Consider the following 14,503-nt stretch of genomic DNA (forward strand, 5'->3'; position numbering starts at 1 on the left):
CCTTGGGGTGGGGGTGGAGGTAGAGAGAGGGAGGGACGGAGGGAGGGAGAGACGCAGGGAGAGAGGGAATGAGGGAGGGAGGGAATGAGGGAGAGAGGAAGGAAGGAAGAAAGGAAGGGAGGAAGGGAGGAAGGCAGGAAGGCAGGCAGGCAGGCAGGCAGGCAAGCAGGCAAGTAGGAGGGAAAACATGACCAAAAAACAGGAAGAAAAATAATTCATTATACCTAGACCCAGAAATTATAGATTAAAAAACAGCTATTGTAGAAATATTCAATATGCTCAAAAATCTAAATGACATTAATATATGCAAATAAGAGAACCGGTCAGGCACAGTGGCTCACACCTGTAATCTCAGCACTTTGGGAGGCCGAGGCGGGTGAATCACTTGAGGTCAGTAGTTCCAGACCAGCCTGGCCAATATGGTGAAACCCCATCTCTACTAAAAATACAAAAATTAGCCAGGTGAGGTGGTGGGCACCTGAAATCCCAGCTACTTGGGAGGCTGAGGCAGGCAGATCACTTGAATCTGGGAGGCAAAGGTTGCACTGAGCCAAGGTTGCAGTGGCCGAGATTGCACCACTGCACTCCAGCCTGGGTGACAGAGTGAGATTCCATCTCAAAAAAAGAAAATAAGACAATCAAATGGAATACAGAGAGATGAAAACTATAATATTTGATATGAAAGTTTCATTCATGGAATTAAAAGCAAAATTAGATACTGCAGATGATCACTGAACTTGAGAGCAAAGCAAAAAGAAATTATCCAAAAGGAAACACAGAAAACAAGGGGGGAAACACTCTCAGTGAACTATGGGAGAATATTAAGCTATCTAAGACATATGTGACTGGAATGTCAGAAAAACAAAAAGAGAAAAAAAAAATACTCGAGGAGGTATTAATAAAGACAAAAAAATTCCAAATGTTCTGAAAACTATAACCCAGGCATCCAAGAATCATAGTAAGCCCCACAGGATAAACTCAAAACCATTCACAGGTACATGATAACAGCAGGAAAATGGTAATAAGTAAGAAATTGTCAAGCAACCTGAAGAAAAGACACACTATATTCAGAGAAACAAATATAAAAAAATCACAGACTTCCAGAAGCTATGCTAAACCAAAATACAATACAAAATTTATAAAGTGCTACAACACACCAAAAACTTAATACCTACCAAACTACCTTTCAATAAAGAAGGGCATAATGATAGAGTGAATTCATCAAGAAAAAATATATCCCAATATGCACACCAAATAATATAAAATCAAAATACATGAAACGGCAGGGCTTGAGGGGGAGAGGAGGGGAGGGAGAGAGAGAGAAAAAGAAAGAAGAAAGAAGAAAGAAAGGAAGGAAGGAAATTAAAAGAGGCATGGCATGGTGGTTCATATCTGTAATCCCAGCACTTTGAGAGGCCAAGGCGGGCGGATCACTTGAGGTCAGAAGTTCGAGACCAGCCTGGCCAACACGGTGAAACCCCCTCTCTACTAAAAATAAAAATTAGCTGGGTGTGGTGGTGCACACTTGCAGTCCCAGCTGAGGGAGGCTGAAGCAGGAAAATCAATTGAACCCAAGAGGCGGAGGTTGCAGTGAGCTGTGATCGTGCCATTGCACTCCAGCCTGAGCGACAGTGCGACACCTGGTCTCCAAAAAAAAAAAAAAAAGGAAACTAAAAGAAAAAATAAGACAAATCCACATCTATAGATGGAAGTGTCAACACTGCTCTTAAGAATTCATAAAATAGTGAAAACAAAATCAATAGGAATACAGAAGATTCAAATATAATAATCCAACTTAATCTAATTAACATTTACAGAGCATTCCACCCCACAACTACAGAAAACATACATACTCTTCAGGAGTCAGGGTCACGCTCTGTCACCCATGCTGGAGTGTAGTCGTGTAATCATAGCTCAATGAAGCCTTGAACTCCTGGGCTCAAGGAATCAACCTGCCTCAGACTCCCAAATTGCAAGGATTACAGGCATGAACTACTATGCTCAGCAGAGAACACATATTACTTTCAAATGAACATGGAACACTCACCAAGACTGAATATGGAACATTCACCAAGACAGACCTTGTAATGCGCCACAAAACAAGTCTACTGTGAGCTGTCAGGGCCCAAGGGAGAAAAATAGATGTAATAGTTCCTAAACTTATTTGACCATAAACCCTTCCTGCAAAAGGCATCTCCGGAGACTACTGTCTCCCAGAACACCTTGAGGTTAGGGACCTAAAAAATACTCGAAAAAAATACTTGAGGTAATAACAAAGACAAAAAATTTCCAAATTTTCTGAAAACTATAACTCAGACATCCAAGAATCATAGTAAGCCCCAAACAGGATAAACTCAAAACTATTCAAAGGTACATGATAATAGCAATAAAATGGTAATAAGATATCATCAAGCAACCTGAAGAAAAGACACACTATGTTCAGAGAAACAAATATTCAGAGAATATACACACTATATTCAGAAAGACACACTATATTCAGAGAAACAAACCACCACGCCTAGCTAATTTTTATATTTTTAGTAGAGATGGGGTTTCACTATGTAGGCCAGGCTGGTCTCAAACTTAATGCTTAATCTGTATTCCTTACAGGATGGGGAAAGGTACCCCAACCATTTTCAACATCTCTTCCTTTCTCTCGTCCTGTGACTAACAAAATCTGGCAATGAATACAAATCTCCTTTCCTTGACTATCAGCCAGGATTAGTCAATCTTATGAAGTATCTGAAAAAGTCCTAAAGCAGGAATAAGCTTGACATATTTGGGGAACTGCAAGGAGCCCAGAATGGTTGGAATAATGTGGGTGAAAGGAAAAATGGTAGACAAAACGAGAAAGTTAAGCAGAGCTCATAGTATATAAGACCTTGTAAGTTGTGGTAAGAAGTTGGAATGTGGTTATGTAATTGGGGAAGGGGAGGTTAAGAAAAGGATATTATCGAATTTACATTTTCAAAAAGATTTATTTGCCTCTGTGTAAAGAACAGAAATGGAAACCGGGCAACCAGTAAGAAGCTCTCCCAGTAACATAAGAGATAGCTAAGACCAGAGTGACTTAACCAGACTTACATGTATGTGTCTCACAGAAAAATGCCCAGGCAAATCTACATAAATTATGTTGAGATGTCTTCAAGCTTTTTTTTGAGACAGAATCTCACTCTGTCACACAAGCTAGTACAGTGGCACAATCACAGCTCACTGTAGCCTCAACCTCCCAGGCCCAAGCGATCCTCCTACCTCAGCCTCCACAGCATACGGGACTATAGATAGGCATGTGCCAACCATATCTGGCCAATTTTTGTTATTTTTTTGTAGAGACGGGGTCTCACTATGTTGCTGGTCTTGAACTCCTGAGCTCAAGTAGTCCTCCCACCTCGGCCTCCCAAAGTGCTGGGATTACAGGCATGAGTCACCAAGTCTGGCCTAAAGTATTTACTTGGCTCCCAGGACATACTCTCCTTCTCATGAGATGCTTAATCTGTATTCTTTACAGGATCTCCCTTATCCCCCTAGCCTCTTCACGTTGGAATGTTCTAAGGCTTGGTCACTGAACCTCTTTTGTCTAACTATTCTCATTCCCATGGTAATTTCATCCAGCTACCTGGCTTTAAAATCATTTATGGCCAGGCACAGTGGCTCATGCCTGTAATCCCAGCACCTTGGGAGGACAATTTGGGTGGATCACGAGGTCAGGAGTTCGAGACCAGCCTGGCCAACACAGTGAAACCCCGTCTCTACTAAAAATACAAAAAATTACCAGGTGTGGTGGCAGGTACCTGTAATTCCAACTACTCGGGAGGCTGAGGCAGGAGAATCACTTGAACCCAGGAGGCAGAGCTTGCAGTGAGCAGAGATCATGCCATTGTACTCCAGCCCAGGAGACAGTATGAGACTCCATCTCAAAAAAAAAAAAAAAAAATCATTTATATGATGCTATCTTCCGCTTTTAAATCTCTAGTCTAGACCACTCCCCTGAACTCCAGACTCATACATACACTTGACTGTACAGTGAACATCTCAAACTTAACATAATAAAATTGAGCTCCTAACCTTCCCTCGCCAAACTTGTTCCTCTTAGGTCTTCCCTATCTCAGTATAATAGCAACTCCATCACTGCTACTGCTCGGGGATAAACCTTAAGAGATAAACATGACTGCTTTCTTTCTTTCGCACCCCATACTTCAAGTATGTCAGCAAATCCTCTCAGCTCTATCTTCAAAATATATTCAACAACCAACCACTTCTCACCAACTCTACCGTTACCACTCAGTTCAAGCCACTATCATCTCACAGTTGGGTTACTCCTTTCCTCCTAACTGGTCTCCCTGGTTCTGCCCTTGCCACTGCTTTCACCACTCCCCAGCCTTCAACTACTCTCATCACAGCAGCCAAGTAATTCTATTAAATCTAAATTAGATCATGCCATCAACTGCAAAACCTTCCAATGACCATCTGACTCAAGTAAAAGCTCTTTCTAGACTAGGCACGGTGGCTCATACCTGTAATCCCAGCACTCTGGGAGCCTGAGACAGGAAGATTGCTTGAGTCCACAAGTTTAAGACCAGCCTGAGCAATACAGTGAGACGCCCCCGCCCCCCGCCATCTCTACAACAAATACAAAAATTTGCCAGGCACGCTGGTACCTGACTGCAGTCCCAGCTACTCGGGAGACTGAGGTCACTTGTGCACGAGAGGTTAAGGTTTCAATAAGCTATGATTGCACCACTGTACTCTAGCCTGGGCAACAGAGCAAGACCCTGTCTCAAAAAGTCTACAGCCACCTCTTAACTCATATAACACTACTCTGTTCCAGTTCACTTCACTTCAGCTGCAATGACCTTGCTTACTGGGTGTTCCTCAAATAGTCCAGGCCTCCTTTAGCCTCAGAACCTTTGAATTTGCTGTACCCTCTGCCTAAAATTATCTATCCCCAGATAATGTATAATAATACAAAAGGCTTGTTCTTTCACCTACTTCAGGCTTTTTTTTTCTTTTTTGAGACAAATCCTCAGTCTGTCACCCAGGCTGAAATGTAGTGGTGCAAATATGGTTCACTGCAGCCTTAACCTTCTGGACTCAGGCAATCCTGCCTCAGCCTCCTGTGTAGCTGGGACCACAGGCACACATCACCACATCACTACATCCAGCTAATTTTTTTATTTTTTGTAGAGATGGTGGTCTCACTTTTTTGCCCAGGCTGGTCTCCAACTCCTGGGCTCAAGCAATCCTCCCATCTCAGCCTCCCAAAGTGCTGGGATCACAGACCTGAGCCACAGCACCCAGCTCAAGTCTTTACTCAAATGTAATCTCAGTGAAGTCTTCCCCCTTTTTTTTTTTTTTTGAGACGGAGTTTCACTCTTGTTGCCCAGGCTAGAGTGCAGTGACACAATCTCAGCTCACTGCAACCTCCACCTCCTGGGTTCAAGTGATTCTTCCACCTCAGCCTCCCGAGTAGTTGGGATTACAGGCGCACACCACCACGTCCGGCTAATTTTTTCTATTTTTAGTAAAGACGGGGTTTCGTCTTGTTGGCCAGACTGGTCTCAAACCCCTGACCTCAAGTGATCCGCCTTCTTCAGCCTCCCAAAGTGCAGGGATTACCAGCGTGAGCCACTGCGCCCGGCTGAAGTCTTCCCTTTCAATGCTATTTAATATTGCAGCCTCGACCCCCGAGCCTTTAACATTCCCTATGCACCAGCTGTGCTTTGCTACTGTCCATAGCACTTTCCTCTATCTAGCATACCATGTATTTTCTTTTTCTTTTTTTCCATGACACAGCCCTCAAGAGGTCCTAAGAACATGTACCCAATTTTCCTTAGTTACTTTATTCATCATCTGTCCCCCCATTTAAAGGGTAAACTCCAGGAATTTTTGTCTGTTTCATCCCCTGCTATACACCTAGTCCCATCAGCAGTGCCTTTCACATAGCAGAAATCAATTGGTTCAATACTGAATTGCTGAATATTAAATAAGGCCTCTTCAGAAGTGCCATAAATTTTGTTACGTCCAATTCAAATGCTAGGACTAGCTTAATAAAAATATACAAATATACCAATTATTTTGTCAGTATTTATATTATATATGTATTATATTTATATTACACTCAGCATTCATGTTTTTAGTTATACATTTATTATTTTTTAATGTAAGATATTACTTGACAATTACAAAGATGTTTACTGATTCCAAATAGTTCAACTGCTCACTTACCCTGGCATAGCGATAAATGGAAAGAACAGTAGGCTTCAGCCAAAAGTCCTGGGTTCAAATCTTAGCTCTGTAATTTACCAGTTACGATTCATGCAAGCCTCCCCCAAGTCTTAGTTTTTCTTCTTAACAGTAAGCTTTAGCCAGAAGTCCTGGGTTCAAAACCCAACTCTACCATTTACAAGTAATATGATTCAGATGACGCAGCCTCCTCCAAGTCTTCGTTTCTCATCCATAAAATGGCAAGGTGAGGGTAAAATTAAAGACTTGCCTGCATTACCTACCCTATACCTAATTATAGGATTATTGTAACAATTAAAAATATATGGCCGGGCACGGTGGCTCATATCTGTAATCCCAACACTTTGGGAGGCCAAGGCGGGCGGATCACGAGGTCAGGAGATCCAGACCATCCTGACCAACATGGTGAAACCCTGTCTCTACTAAAACACAAAAAATAAGCCAGGCATGGTGGCACATGCCTGTAGACCCAGCTACTTAGGAGGCTGAGGCAGGCGAATCACTTGAACCAGGGAGAGGTAGCAGTGAGCCGAGATCTCCCCACTGCCCTCCAGCCTGGGCGACAGAGCGAGACTCTGTCTCAAAAACAAAACAAAACAAAATATATACATATGAGGAAATCCTTTATATAAGCCATAAATAATATACATATATACATAATATACATGTATGAGTCAAATATCCATACAGTAGTTTGGGGAAAATGAAGTGGGACAGAGTAAGTTCAGCGTTTCTGGCAGCATATTTTCCCATACATTCCTGCCCCTAATACTAAACTCTAATTTTAGAGTCAGACTGGTTCTTCAACTTACTAGTTATACCTTAAACAAGTTACTCAACTTAGGTCATTGTTTCCACATCCATAAATGGAAATAATACCTACCTTGGAGGGTCCTTTTGAAGATTAGGGATTATATACATACGTACGTTATATACCTATGAAATATACTTAATGAAAGACTTTTTTTTGTCATTTTCATCTTCTTTCAAATGGACAAAAACTCAAAAGTAGTTGACAGGAACCATGGAGATAGAGAAGGAGATGATTTTGACTTGGAAACTGCATATGAAAGGACAAGGAAACTGCAAACTAGAAGTAATCAAGCAATCATATCAACAGTTTGCCTATTAAATTTGTTCTTTCCTTCTTGCCTTTCTGCAAGGTAAAATAGGATGGGATGCAAAGAAAAATCAGCATGCAGAGAACAGTATTTAGTAACATAAAATAATTCACTTTGAAACTAAATTTTATTACATATTTAGTCTTTCCAAAGAGAAGTATTTTTATTATTCAGTTTTTCAATTTCCCACACACCAAGATGTATTATTTTGACACTCTATCTTTTTTTAATCCAATCAAACTTACAGCTAATATTTTACACTCCTAAACTTAAGGTACATGCCAAAAAAATTAAGTTGTAGTTTTCCAGCTATAGAACCCTGATATAATTTTATTAAATGTTTAGAAACATAGAATTAATGAAAACAAAAACTAAAACTGCATTTAAGATATATATCATAGAAATACTTCAAGAATGCTCTTTGAAATTATCAGACTTTGATATTTCCTCAATTCCATGACAGCCGTGATTATAAGATGTACCATCAATAATATAACCACCATTTTCCAGGGGAAAAAAAGCAAAGAAATGTTCTATTTCTTAACATAGGGACTTGTTACACAGGGCATATTAAATCTGTGAATATCCACCGAGGTATATACTTGATTTGTATACTTTTTCAATATATGTTTACTTCAACAAAAAAAATTAATGTAATGTCTGGCCACTTCACAAACACAGCAGACATATGCTCAAATCAACCAAATGAACTATAGATCTAAATATGAAAGATAAAAAGATAAAGTTCTTAGGGAAAAGCACAGGAGAGTAACTTCATGACATTCAGGTAGGTAGAGATTTCATAAATGGGAAACAACAAAAGCACTAACCAACTGATAAACTGGCCTTCTTTAAAATTAAGAATTTGCCCAAGCATGGTAGCTTATGCCTGTAATCCCAGCACTTCGGGAGGCCAAGGAAGGAGGACAGCTTGAGACCAGGAGTTTGAGACCAGCCTGGGCAATAAGCAACAAAGTGAGACACCATCTCTACAAAAAATTTTAACAATTAAGCCAAGCATGATGGCGCACACCTGTAGTTCGCTACTCAGGAAGCTGAGACAGAAGAATCGCTTGAGACCGGGAATTTAAGACCCGCCTCAACACGAGCGAGACGCCATCTCAACAAAAAATTGTAAAACTTAGCCAGGCATGATAGTACATGCCTATAATCCTAGCTACTCGGGAAGCTGAGGCAGGGGGATCGCTTGAGCCCAAGAGTTAGAGGCTGCAGTGAGTTATGATCACACCATTGCCATTCAACTTGGGCAACAGAGCAAGACCCTGTCTCAAATAAATAAATAAGTAAATAAATAAATAAAAGTAAGCGCTTTAATCCATCAACACACCAAGATTCTAAAAGAAGATAGTTGCAATATGTATCTAACAAAGAAATGTAGCCAGAATAAGAACTAGAAGTCAATATGAAAAAAGTAAACAGCCCAATAGAAAAAAAGGGCAAAAGATTTAACAGACACTTCACAAAAGCAGATATCCAATGGCCAATAAACATGGGGTCCCTAACATGAAAAAATGCTCAACTTCATTAAGCACCAGGAAAATACCAATTAAAACTACACTGCAATATCACTACACACCCCTCCAGAATAACTAAAAATAAAAAGACTGACATTACCAAGTGTTGACAAAGATGAGAAGCAACTGGAGCTCTTACACACTGCTGGTGGGAGTGTAAATTTGTAAAACCAATTTGCAAAACTTTAGCAGAATCTACTAAAACTTATCATATGGGGCCGGGCGCGGTGGCTCACACCTGTAATCCCAGGACTTTGGGAGACCAAGGGGAGAAAATCACCTGAGGTCAGGAGTTCAAGACCAACCTGGCCAACATGGTAAAACCCTATCTCTACTAAAAATACAAAAATTAGCCGGGTGTGGTGGTGCATACCTGTAATCCCAACTACTCAGGAGGCTGAGGCAGGAGAATTGCTTGAACCCAGGAGGTGGAGGTAGCAGTGAGCTGAGATCGCACCACTGCACTCCAGCCTGGGTAACAGAGTAGGACTCCAAAAAAAACAACTTACCATTTACATAGATCGTGATCTAATCACTCCACCCTAAGGCATATACCCATCAAAAATCACATATACATTCACCAAAAAAAGTATAACAGTGTTCACAGCAGCAAAACTAAAAAACCCAAAGGTCCACCAACAGTAGAATAAACTGGAATTGTTACACAACAGAATGAACAAAGTACAATACAACACGTATTAATCTTACAAATGTAATGTTGAGCAAAAGTTCAAAGGAGCCAGGTGCAGTGGCTCACACCTATAATCCCAACACTTAAGGAGGCTGAAGGAGGAAGACTACTTGAGCCCAGGAAGTTGAGGCTGCAGTGAGCTATGATTGAGCCACCACACTCTAGCCTGGGCGAGAGACAGACTCCGTTTCCAAAAAAAAAAAGAAGCTCAAAGAATACATACTATATAATTTTACCGACACAGAATTGGAAAACAGACAAAATTTTTCTACGGTCTTAGAATACAAGGAACATGGAATGGGGAGGGGGCATTTGGTGGGAACTCCAGTACTGATGTGTTTCTTGAGTTGAATACTCATTCTGTGAATGTACTTATTCATCTAGCTGAACTTGTTTAAAGTATGTCATACTTTAAAAATCTTACATTCACTGGATCCCTAACTGGCACAACAGGATTTGTAATCCTTTCCTACCACCAAGATGCTTCATCTATACCATAATCAGAGACTTGAATGGTAGCAGTTTCACATCAGCCCCACCGCTCTTTAGGATGTAAACATTTGTACCTGTCCATATATGCTACCAATACCTACCACTTGCTAATTATATGCCTACTATATGCCAAGCACTTTAACATTCAGTTAAATACTTACTGAGCATCTACTATGTACAAAGCCTATGCTGAATACTTAGGGTACAAAAAATGAGTAAGACATGGTACCTGGCTTACCTCATATACAGGTAACATCAAAAACTACGTCAGGGAGGCAAAGCACCAGAGTAAGTTTCTTGGAGGTGTTAATACTTGATTCTTTAAGAGAGGAGTAGGAATTATCCCAACAAAGAACATTTCAACAGAGGGACCAATTTGTGCAACAGCACAGTGATAAGAAACAGCATGACGTATTTAAAGAAACAATGAACAACTATTAGATGTCATTTAACGGGGGTAAAATCACAACTGGGTTGGGGTAGGGGAAAGCAGTAATAGAGATAGGAAGATGGCAAGTTATGAGGGGACTTAGACCTTAATCCAACAGGCAAGACAGATCAGCGAGGAAATGATCAAAGGAATGATTTGGCCAACATACTATTCAAGTAGCAGTACAGAAGATGGATTTAAGGGGATAAGACTGGCAGAAAGAAGTACAATTAGGAGACAGTTGTAATTATCCTGACAGAAGATAAGGGCCTAAAATAATGGAATGAAAGCAGTAGCAAATCTAGAGAAAATAAGACTACATTTAGATTGTGCTGCTGGTCCAGAGATCAAATTTTGACAACCACTAACCTACACTAGCTAGGATTTGGCAAAATTTTTCTATGAAGAGCCAAACAGTAAATATTTCAGACTTTGTGTGTCACATACAGTCTCTACAGCATTTCATGTTTTTGTTTGTTTTTTAAACAACCCATTAAATATTAACAATCATTCTTAGCTACTAGACCTTACCAAAAAAAAAAAAAGAAAGAAAAAAAAAAAGCTGCAGCTACATTTGGGGTATGGGCCACAGTTAGTTTGCTGATCCCTGCTGCACACACATAAAGAAGTGAGAATGGCCTGGGCGTGGTGGCTCACACCTGTAATCCCAGCACTTTGGGAGGATGGATCAGGAGGTCAGGAGTTTGAGACCAGATTAATATGATGAAACCCCATCTCTACTAAAAATACAAAAATTAGCCAGGCGTGGTGGCAGGAGCCTGCAGTCCCAGCTACTCAGGAGGCTGAGGCAGAGGGATCTCGAACCCAGGAGGTAGAGGTTGCAGTGAGCCAAGATAGTGCCATTGCACTCTACCCTGGGCAACAGAGCAGGATTTCATCTCAAAAAAAAAAGAAAAGAAAAGAAGTGAGAATGAATCGTCCTATGAGATTAATTTTCCTAAAATGCTATTAACATCACATTGGTCCTCACTCTCAACTAAGTAAGTCCAGTCCCAATGATGCCTGGCATTCATAGGCATCTGTACAGTAGGACCAGCCTACTACTCCAGGCTCATGAATTATGCCCCTCTGTACCTTCCATTCTTATTAAATTGAACTATTTACATTTACCTGCCTCTGTATCTGTTTGGGGTTTCCCAATCCAATGTTCTTTCCTCCTGCTCCAAACCTGTTCAAATACCCTTCCTTCAAAGCATAATTCAAATCCTACCCCAAAATGATTCTACCCTCCTCAGAAGTCCCAAAAGCATATCTCAACTTACTTGATATTTATTTGCTGCCCTAAAAGTTATTACTTACTTCAAATAAACTGAAAATTCCTTGACGGCAGGAAATAATTTATGTTACTCTCTATCAACGATCTAGCATATAACAAGGGGTAAACAAAAAAAAGATATATGTGTGTTTATATATGTAATATTTATATATGTACACAAATTTTTTTCTGAAATAGCTATATAACTAAAGCAAATGTGTTTTCACCTTTATTTATGTCAGTAATTAAACACATTAATTCTATGGACATAACTTGAATGCTGTAGGAACCACAGAATGACAATCCACAAACATCTCTCCATCTCCTATTACTCACACTTTTTTAGGACTAACATACTAGAGAAATAACACAATACAAGTCCAATTTTTCCAACGGTCAATGTTATCAATGTAGGTACACTGGCAAATATTAAAGACAGGCATTACTAAACCCAGTCGAAGTTTACTTATCTGTAGTTGTATTTCATCTATTTTTAAAATACAAAATAAGCTTTTATAATTGAATTGCTTTAAATATACCCTCAATTATTACTCAAGTTTAAAAAGTCACACACCGACTCCCCCAAAAATTGTCACATATGTGGTCTTAATTTTAAGGTTCTCTGTGACAATGCACATTACCAAAAATGGCATTATTGATTTCACTCAGAATTTAGGAAAACAATACACTTAGAATTTTTAAGAAAATAGTCCTTTTAGTTCATTGTTGATAAATAACAATAATCACAGAATGTTTTGAGCTGGATTAACGAATTCATCTTAGAATACCAAAGAAGTCTTTCCAAATCCAAAGCGTAAGCTATGCCCTATAAGATTATCCAAAGAATGTTCAAGAATCTATAGAAATTCCTCCAGAATCACTTGCCCACATTCAATTGCAAACTACTACAAAAGTTTAAAACACTGAACTTCTGGCCTGGCACAGTGGTTCATGCCGGTAATCCCAGCACTTTGGGAGGCCCAGGCGGGCGGATCACGAAGTCGGGAGTTAAGAGACTAGCCTGGCCAACATGGTGAAACCCTGTCTCTACTGAAAATACAAAAAATTAGCTGGGCGTGGTGGCGGGCGCCTGTAATCTTAGCTACTCGGGAGGCTGAGGCAGGAGAATCGCTGGAACCCAGGAGGCGGAGGTTGCAGTGGATCAAGATCGAGCCACTGAACTCCAGCCTGGGTGACATATCCACATGTTTCCCCATACGCTGAACAAGAATAATTTAACTGGCATTCTCAGGCTTTCAGAACTGATTAAATGTTTATGAAGTACTTTAGGACCATGAAGGGAAGCCACTGTAACCATAAAATGTCATATTTGCTTAATGCAAAACTATAACTACCTGTTAGCTATAGCTGCAAATCCAATCCTCACAATTCTTTTGTGTCTCCCTAACACAGAAAATCTTCAGTGAGTCATGTATTTCAGTAGGGTACCTGTCTTTAATGAGCTAGTTTAGCAACCTCAGAGAAATGAATTTTCTTCCAAATCTTTGCTTTCTCACAGGCCATGTCACTCTCCAAGTCAATTTTTTGCAAAGGGAAACATGATCCGATTCACCTCGAGAAGTTAGGTCTAGTTATTGATAAGCCAATACCAAATGACTGAAGACTATGAGGAATCACAGTAGAACTTTCTTTGTTAACATACCAGAAATGTGACTCCTGAAAATAATCCCAGAAAACAGGCATTCTGACAAGCGCTTTATTAAAGGGAAAGTCCCTACACTTTTACATAAAGAACTTTGAAAATGCTTTTAGACAGTGGAGACAGAAAACTCAACTCGCTCAAAGCTTAAACTTAATTGGTTAGGTAGTTCCAGCACCTGCCTGGTGTTGAGCGACCAGTGACTGGGGCCACTGGTCGGGGAAAGTGCTGATGCCATCTCCAGCTGCCCCTTTCGTGAATGACAGTAACAATGCAAACACTGACAAAAGAGCTGCGAGCCCCCCCACCCCCAAGCCCCTGCTTAGCAGTACTTCCACCCAGCCCCAGCATACAAAGCGACAAATCCCTGAAAGGCCCTCCTCTGACAGATCTCCCCATGCAGAGACCTCGCCTGTAGTCTGGTAACATGAAAAAGTGCTACCCTTCGCTCCTTGCAAGACAGCGGAGCCCCTTAAAGGTGCAGGGAAACGCTGCCTGCTTCTCCAGCGCCAGAGGCACGGGGCGAGAAGACTTCCTCTCCGGCTGCGGGCGCGGAGGCTCGGGGGCAGACAGAGAACTCTCTCTGGGCGAGGGTACTCCCCAGACGGCCAGCGGGGAGGGCAGGGAAAACGGGAGAGGAAAGGAAAGGGTCCCTGACTCGGCAGGAGGGCGGAGGGTCGCTGCCCTGTGGCGTGGACAAGCGGGGCTCGGCGACGGGCACACCGTCCTTCCCGGGGGTGGCAGCGGCCGGCCGCTCGCTTCCTGCGAGCCAGAGGCGGCGACAAGTCGGCGTGGGTCCGGGAACACATTCCTTCCTCGAGCCTTGTCCCGAGGGAGGGCTCAGGCTGTCGAGGCTGCAACTCTCCCTCTCGCCCAACTCCGGCGAGCGTGAGGCCGGCCGGCCCCGGGCTGCCGGCGCGGGATGCCCGCCGCCCGGGTGGGGGAGGCGGCGAGGCCGGCCTCGGCTCGCTCCCTCCCCACGCGGTCCGCGCCCGGCGCCCGTCCGCGCCCTCGTCCCCGCCCGCCGCCGCCGCGGGGCCGGGGCGCCGCCCCCC

General features: G+C 41.8%; 1 protein-coding gene across 3 annotated transcripts in view; it reads right to left on the reverse strand.

Moving 5' to 3' along the window:
* Nucleotides 1-14,503, reverse strand: part of MEMO1 (mediator of cell motility 1) — a 145,344-nt gene that overhangs the window by 129,527 nt on the left and 1,314 nt on the right. The window lies entirely within an intron of this gene.

Source organism: Theropithecus gelada, chromosome 13, assembly GCF_003255815.1.
Source record: "Theropithecus gelada isolate Dixy chromosome 13, Tgel_1.0, whole genome shotgun sequence".
In the NCBI taxonomy this organism is placed as follows: Eukaryota; Metazoa; Chordata; class Mammalia; order Primates; family Cercopithecidae; genus Theropithecus; species Theropithecus gelada.